Here is a 7,232-nt window from a genome sequence, read left to right as displayed (position 1 = left end):
ACCCGGCCCACCTGCCGGCCCAGCCCAGCGCCGCTCCAGCGAGCTGCTTGCCGGCCAGGCAGGCAGGCAGGTGCCCGACGGCGACCGCAGCGTGCGCCACGCAGCTGGCCGTCGCCCTGCTTCACCTCCTCGCCTCGGGGCTGGATGGATGAGCTCCACGCCGCGCCGTGAACCTCCAGGACACCTCCATTCTCCCCCAACTCCTCTCTCTCGCGCTCCCCCGCCATGGCCGACGCCATCGCCGCCACCCCCTCGCCGTAGCCACGCCCTCCGTTAACCCCACGCCGTGCCGCCGTGTCCAGGAGATCCGCTACCCTCCTCTCCTTCGAGCAAGCCGAGCCCCGAGCGCTCGCAAGGCCCGAGCCCACCGCATCGACCTCGACCGAACTGCCGTCGCCGGAGATCCCCTTCAACGCCGACGTTGCTCCGGCCCGTCCCCGGCCGCACCAAGTGCTTCGTCGAACTCCCCGTGAGCTTAGCCATCTTCCCCTCCCTTCCTTTCTTGCTCCCGAGCTGTGTAGTGACCTCCCGGAGCTCAACCGCACCCATCGCCGCGGAGCTCGTCGCCGACGTGCTCCCGGTCACCCTCCGGCCACAAACTGGTGTCCATCATGTTCACCATGTCACGTAGCACCTAACCAGCTACTCCCCGCACCTCACCGACCCCTCTAGCGTCAAGTTCGTCTTCGGCCGAACTCCGGTGGCCGCCAAAGTCGTCGCCGGCGCCAACTCCGGCCACCCCGACCCCAACGGACTCCACCAAGAGCTGCGGCTCGTCCTCAGCTCCACTCCGATGGCCTCCGCGACCCATTTGGTGGCCGAAACGGCCAAAACCACTTCCGCCGCCGCGTCGGGCTCGCCGGCGGCTAAACGCCGGTGCAGCAGACCTGGGTTTGACCACGGGTGGGCCCTGGTTGACTCTCCTGAGTCAATGACAGATGGGCCCCAGCCCTGTTAACTATTTAGGATTAGTTTAAGTTAATTTTAGTTTAACTAATCACACTGACACGCAGGACCCACTGTCAGGTTTGACCCGGACCGTGTCCCGTTGACCCGCTGATGTCACACTGACGTCAGGCTGACGAAGTAATTGATTTTCTGGATTTATTCTAATATAGGAAATTCCAGAATATAGTTTAAACTTCAAAAATTCATAACTTTTAATGTGTAACTCCAAATCAGACAAGTTATATATGAAAAATGATCAGAAAAATCCAATCTATCCATCTGTACTATTTTCATGCATGATTAAACAAGTTAACTTGATGTTTAATGCAGAACAAGATAAAACACTTTAAAGGGCCAAGTATGAGTTTGAAAATTGAATCTTTGGTTCAAATTGGTTCAAACCCTTCTGGTCTTAGTTGCATTAGCCCAACACATTCATATTGCCATGTTTCATGCATGCATCATATTGTCGCACATTGTTTGGTGATGGTTGTGTATCGGTGTTCTTTGCGGCAGGTTCTGCCTCCGAGGAGTACCGTGATTACCCTAACAAAGAACCGTATCAGTGCATTGAACCATCAGGCAAGCAACCAACCATTTGATCATATCGATACAATCCCATGTTCTCGCCCCTGCTCTCTTTTACTGCATTAAGACAACGCGTTTCAAACTGCTGTGTGCTACGGTAGTTGAACCCACTTCCTCTGCATGACCTGTCATTGCCACAGTAACTAGATGAAACCCACTAGCATGTGTAGGAGTTGATTGAGCCATATGTATGTGTTGTTCCTACCTTGCTGTGCCTGCTATGCTTAGAGTCGTGTCAGGTCTGGTTCATCTGGGTGATGGGCTAGAGTGAAATGATTATGTCGGTAATGAGAGTGGTGTGGTGAACACGATTTGGTAAAGGTATCGATGAGAGGCCATGTAGGAGTACATGGTGGGTTGTTTCATTGAAGCCGACCTTAAGCACAGAGATCTGTATGTGTGATTTAAGATACAACTACTACCATGCATTGGGCCCTGAAATATGACCCCGCTCGACTTCTTATTCACCCTAGTTCTCTGTCCAGGAGTTGCAAGTAGTGTCTGGTGTTTGTAGCCTACTGGAGGTCGTGGACAACGCTGACCGTAGGGGTGGGTTGTGATGCGGTAGGTACGTGGCCGGGAATACCGGGCACCCGTTAGGTGTCACGGAACCCTGTACACATCATTCGGGGCCGTATGGGAAACCTCGGCCGGACTCCCTGGGGATGGAACCTGGATAGGCGATAAACCTGGATTGGAGACTTAGGTGTTTAGGTAGGTCGTGGTCTACACCCACGTGGGCTTTCGCTTGAAGTCTGCCGAGCACATGTCGTGTGCAGACGCTAAGTGGTGGAAACATGTATGAAGAAGTACACCCCTGCAGGGTTAACATGATCTATTCGAATAGCCGCGTCCGTGGTAAAGGACTACTTGGTTGCCTATACAGTTCATAGACAAGTAAATGGAAACTACTAAAAGCCTCAAGATAAGTGTGAGTGCCGAGGATGGCTCTTCCGTAGGAAGACGGAGGTGGATCATCGGTAGTGTATTGAAGTGGTGAGTAGTGGACTCGTGTGCGCAAAACCATTTCAAGTTGGAGTCTCGTAGGATAGCCTAGCCAAGAGTCAAAGCTGGCTTGCTGCAACAACTCCACCAACCCTTCTTGATAATGTGCATGTATGTAGGATCTGATGTAAGTCTTGCTGAGTACCTTTGTACTCATGTTGCTATAATTTACATTTTACAGAAGACGCTGCAACCCCTTCTGATGGGTTCTTCGTAGACGTTGACATCAATGAGTAGGCTAAGGCCCAGGTGGTGATCCTGAGCTTGTGAAGGACCACGTAGTATAGCTAGGCTTCCCAAGCCTCTTTTATTTTACTAGTTGTCTGTACTCAGACAAGTTACTTCCGCTGCTGGTTTGTATGACTGTATGACTTGAATGCTGGGTCGTGTGACCCGTACCTATGTGTATGTTATGTATGGCTCTCTGGGCCTTAAATAAAGTACTTGTATCGTAGAGTCATGTTGTGATGCCTTGTTGTATTTGCACATATCGAGCATATTGTGTGTATGATTGAAATGCTTGGTATGTGTGGGATCTGACTATCTAGTTGTTTATCTTTAGTAGCCTCTCTTACCGGGAAATGTCTCCTAGTGTTACCACTGAGCCATGGTAGCTTGCTACTACTCTGGAACACTTAGGCTGGCCGGCATGTGTCCTTCTTCGTTCCTGTGTCTGTCCCTTCGAGGAAATGTCACGCATTGAGTACCGGAGTCCTGTTAGCCCGCTACAGTCCGGTTTACCGGAGTCCTGCTAGCCTTGTGCTACAGCCCGGACCCACTTGCTGATGACCGACACGTTCGTTGCTGGGTCATGGATGCCTGTCCCTGTAAGTCTGTGCCACTTTGGGTTTACGACTAGCCATGTCAGCCCGGGCTCCTTATCATATGGATGCTAGCGACACTATCATATACGTGTGCCAAAAGGCGCAAACGGTCCCGGGCAAAGGTAAGATGACACCCGTGGGAATACCGTGCGTGAGGCCGCAAAGTGATATGAGGTGTTACATGCTAGACCTATGTGGCATCGAGTCGGGGTCCTGACAGCTACGGTTGAATTTCTATGAATTTTTGAAGTTTCGAATATTTTCTGGAATTTCCTGATTAATTTTAAACCAGAAAATGATATATTGCATTAGCATGACAGCAGCATTGCGTCAGCAGGTCAAAGGAGCTGACCGAGTCAAACCTGGCGTGTGGGGGCCACACGTCAGTGACCGGTTAGTTAACATGGGGTTATTTTATCCTAATTATAGAATTAGTGGCGCAGGGGCCCACTGTCAGTGTCATCAGCTAATTAAGTTTAATTAACATGTAATTAAAATTAGCAGGGGCCTGGCCCACTTGTCAATGACCCTGGGTGGTCAAACCCTAGGTCAACTGGGGGGTTAGACCGGTCAACCTTATCGGCGTTTAGCCGCCGGCGAGGCCGAACGCGGCGGAGGGCTCGGGATCTCCATTCTGGTGACCAAAAGGACGGCGGAGAGCACCGGGGCGTAGCCCGTGCTCTCCCGCATCTAGTGGGATAGATAGGAGGAGGAGGGGTGGCCGGAGCTCACCGGAACGAGGCTCGCAGCGGCGGCCGGAGCACGGCCAAGTGCGGGCGAGGGCCGCGGTGCATGGGGAGGCGAGCGGAGAGGCTCTACGAGTTCCTGGCGTCACCAGGAGCACGGTGACGCGCGCGGGTGCGGCTGGCTCGGCCCCCGGCCATGGTGGCGCCATGGCCGGCGGCGAGGAGCTCGCGGGCGCGGTGGTTGATCTAGCTGGACGGGGCAAACAAGCACGGGGAGGAGGGGGAAACGAAGTAGAGCTCACGGCGGATCCAGCGGAGGCGTCAGCGAGCTCGGGGAAGCACTGGTGCGGCCGGAGCACCGTCGGCGATCTCGGGCAGCCGGTGGCGAAGATGATGGCAATGGCGGCGATGGAGGCCGTCCGGAGGTGCGTGGCTCGACGAGGAGGTAGAAGGTGGCGTGGCGAAGCTTTTGGGCACGACGGAGGGGCGAGGGGACTACGGTGGCTACGACGGCGACGAGTTGCGGCGACGGCAGCGCTCGGGCAAACGGGAGAGGGAGCACTAGGGGAGAGGAGAGCGCTCGAGGGAGTGAGAGAGGGCCGAGGGGGATGCGTGGCGTCGTCGGGGGCCTCCAGCAGCGAGCGGGGAAGCAGGAGGTGGCCGGCGCGTGCTCGCGCGCGTCGGGCACACGCGCGCCGTCCTCCTGGCAGGAGGTAGGCGACGACTGGTGTCGGGTGGTAGGTGCGACATATGCCAACGGGTGGCTTATCATTGTGGGAACCAGTAAGACATCGCCGGTGCCTGGAAGCGGAATAAGGCGAAGACATGCACGCCGGCGGATCTTACCCAGCTTCGGGGCTCTCCGTGGAGATAACACCCCTACTGCTGCTCTGCGGGGTCTCCGCATGCTCACTAGATGAAACAAGTAGCTACACAACGCTCCTTGAGCTGTTTGGGGGGAGGAGGAAGAAGGGCACGGCTAGCCTGCTTCTACTCCCTGTGTGGTGTCTAGAACTAGAGGGGGGGTCGAACCCTTTGCATGGGTGCTCCGGGGGGTTTATATAGGCCTACCCCCCGGGGGTACAATGGTAATCCGACTGGGCGCGGGGCCCAGCCGTCTGTGACTGCGCTCGCCGGCTTCTGCGCCGGCTGCTGGGGCCCACCGACTGGTGGGTCCCGCCGGCTGCCGACCCCTTGGTCGACAGGCAGGCCCCACTGTCCAGGGCCTGGTCGGCGGCTGGTTACTGTGGCTTCATCTTGTTGACGTGAGCTTCATCGTGGTAAGCGTGGCTACAGTACCGCCGCCTGTCAGGCGATCGCTGTAGCCTTACCACGTCTTGTCTCCTTAATGGGGCGTCTTCTTCGAGGGAGGCGGCAAGCCGGCTGCGGGGAGCCGGCTCTGTCTTGGGCCGACTGGTTGGAGGCGTGGCCGCCTTCGGGCGTCTCTCTGCTCAAAGGGGCCCACCGCCTATGGGCCATGCTGGCGGCCCGTCGTGGGTGATGCCAGGGTCAACATGGCAACAGTGCTGCGCTGGACGGGTCATGCCTACCCCGTACGGCGCACTGTGCCAGGCGTGCTCCGGGATTCGGGGGTGGCAGGCTCTTCTGTAGCCACGCCCCGTCGCACCGCCGTTAGGTGGGTGCAAACTTTTGTGGGTACGGTCTGGACCGCTTTATGGGGAGTCGGCTTCTTGGAGTCGGCCTTCTCATGGCCGGCTTCTTGGAGTCGGCCTTCTCATGAGGGCTAAAGTCGGACCGCCTTCCGAGAACCGGCCTGGGTGGCAGCCAGCGAGGGGAAGGCGGCCCCACGTCTTTGATTCTTGAGAGCCGGGCGGGCTCCTAACTTTTTTCAGAAGGGCCAAGGGGAGCCGACTAGGCTACCCATGGCTATTTACTCCGACAGTAGTCCCCGAAGCTGATCGAGCTCTGAGGCGAGCAGGGGAACGAGAAGCTTGGTCAGCTTCCCATCCTGAAGAGCCGGCTTTGCGGGCGTACGCCGACTTCAGAGAGCCCCGCGTCTTACAGGCGGGAGGAGAGGGGACCTGCGCGCTGACTACGCCCCCCCCCTCGCGGCCATGTGACAGCGAGATCCTGCGAGCGCACGCGCGCGACGGGACGCCGCCGCAGACCCGGGCCCGCCACTCGCAAGCCTTGGTCCGGGCGCGGATCTTCCGTGGCCCACAGGGGCCGCTCGCTTTCTCGAGGCAGTTTTGTTTCGCCGTTAAGGCTCAATAATCGCGGGACGTGGGGAGTGGGCATGATCGATCCCCACGCTTCCCCACACCGCGCCTCCTCGGCTCCGCCACGTGAGCCTATAAGTAGGGGGAGGAGGGAGAGCGACAGAGGTTCGCACGCTCTCTCCCGCTCCGCCCCTCCTAACCCTCGTTTCTTCCTCTCGCTACCGCCGCAGCTTCCCGTCTCAGCGCCGTCGCGTCTCTACACCGCCTCGCTCCCATGGCGTTGTCAAGCTCGTGGGACGGCTCCAACGTCCATGACGACCATGTGGAGTTCCTCTGCCAGACTCGGTGCCTGCCCGGCGCCGACCTCGTGCAAGTCCGCCTGGCCCCGGCGACGGAGATCTCGCCGGTGCCGGAGGAGGGCGAGCGGGTCGTCTTCCGCTCGCACTGCCTGCGCGGCTTCGGCCTTCCGGCGAGCGGATTTCTGCGCTCCTTCCTCGACTTCTACAACCTCCAGCTGCATCACCTCACGCCTAATGCGGTGATGCTGCTATCGGCCTTCGTCTCCCTCTGCGAAGGCTTCTTGGGGCTGCTCCCCACGCTGGAGCTCTGGGGGGAGTTCTTCCAGAGCAAGCTCGGCACAGTCGTCGCCGGCATGCCCGCCCCCTGCGGGGCCTTCATCGCCATGAGGAGGGCGAGCGAGAACAACCCGTTCCCGCCCATCCCCCTCATCCAGTCGGTGAAGGTCTGGCAAAAATCGTACTTCTACGTGAAGAACGTCGCCGAGCAAGGAGACTACATCAACCTGCCGGCTTACGTAGCCGGCCCGCCGGCTGGGAGGCAGCCCTCGTGGAGTTTCCGGTCCCGGTCACTGTCTCCGGCCGGAAACGCCACCATCTCCCAGCTTCGGGTGATGATTCAGTCGGAAGGCCTGCACGGGGCCGACTTGGTGGACGCCTTCATGGAGCGCCGGATTCTCCCTCTCCAAAGCCGGCCCCATATGA

The sequence above is a fragment of the Triticum aestivum genome, chromosome 6A (assembly GCF_018294505.1).
Source record: "Triticum aestivum cultivar Chinese Spring chromosome 6A, IWGSC CS RefSeq v2.1, whole genome shotgun sequence".
NCBI classification, from domain to species: Eukaryota; Viridiplantae; Streptophyta; class Magnoliopsida; order Poales; family Poaceae; genus Triticum; species Triticum aestivum.
Note: the sequence above shows the minus strand (reverse complement) of the source record.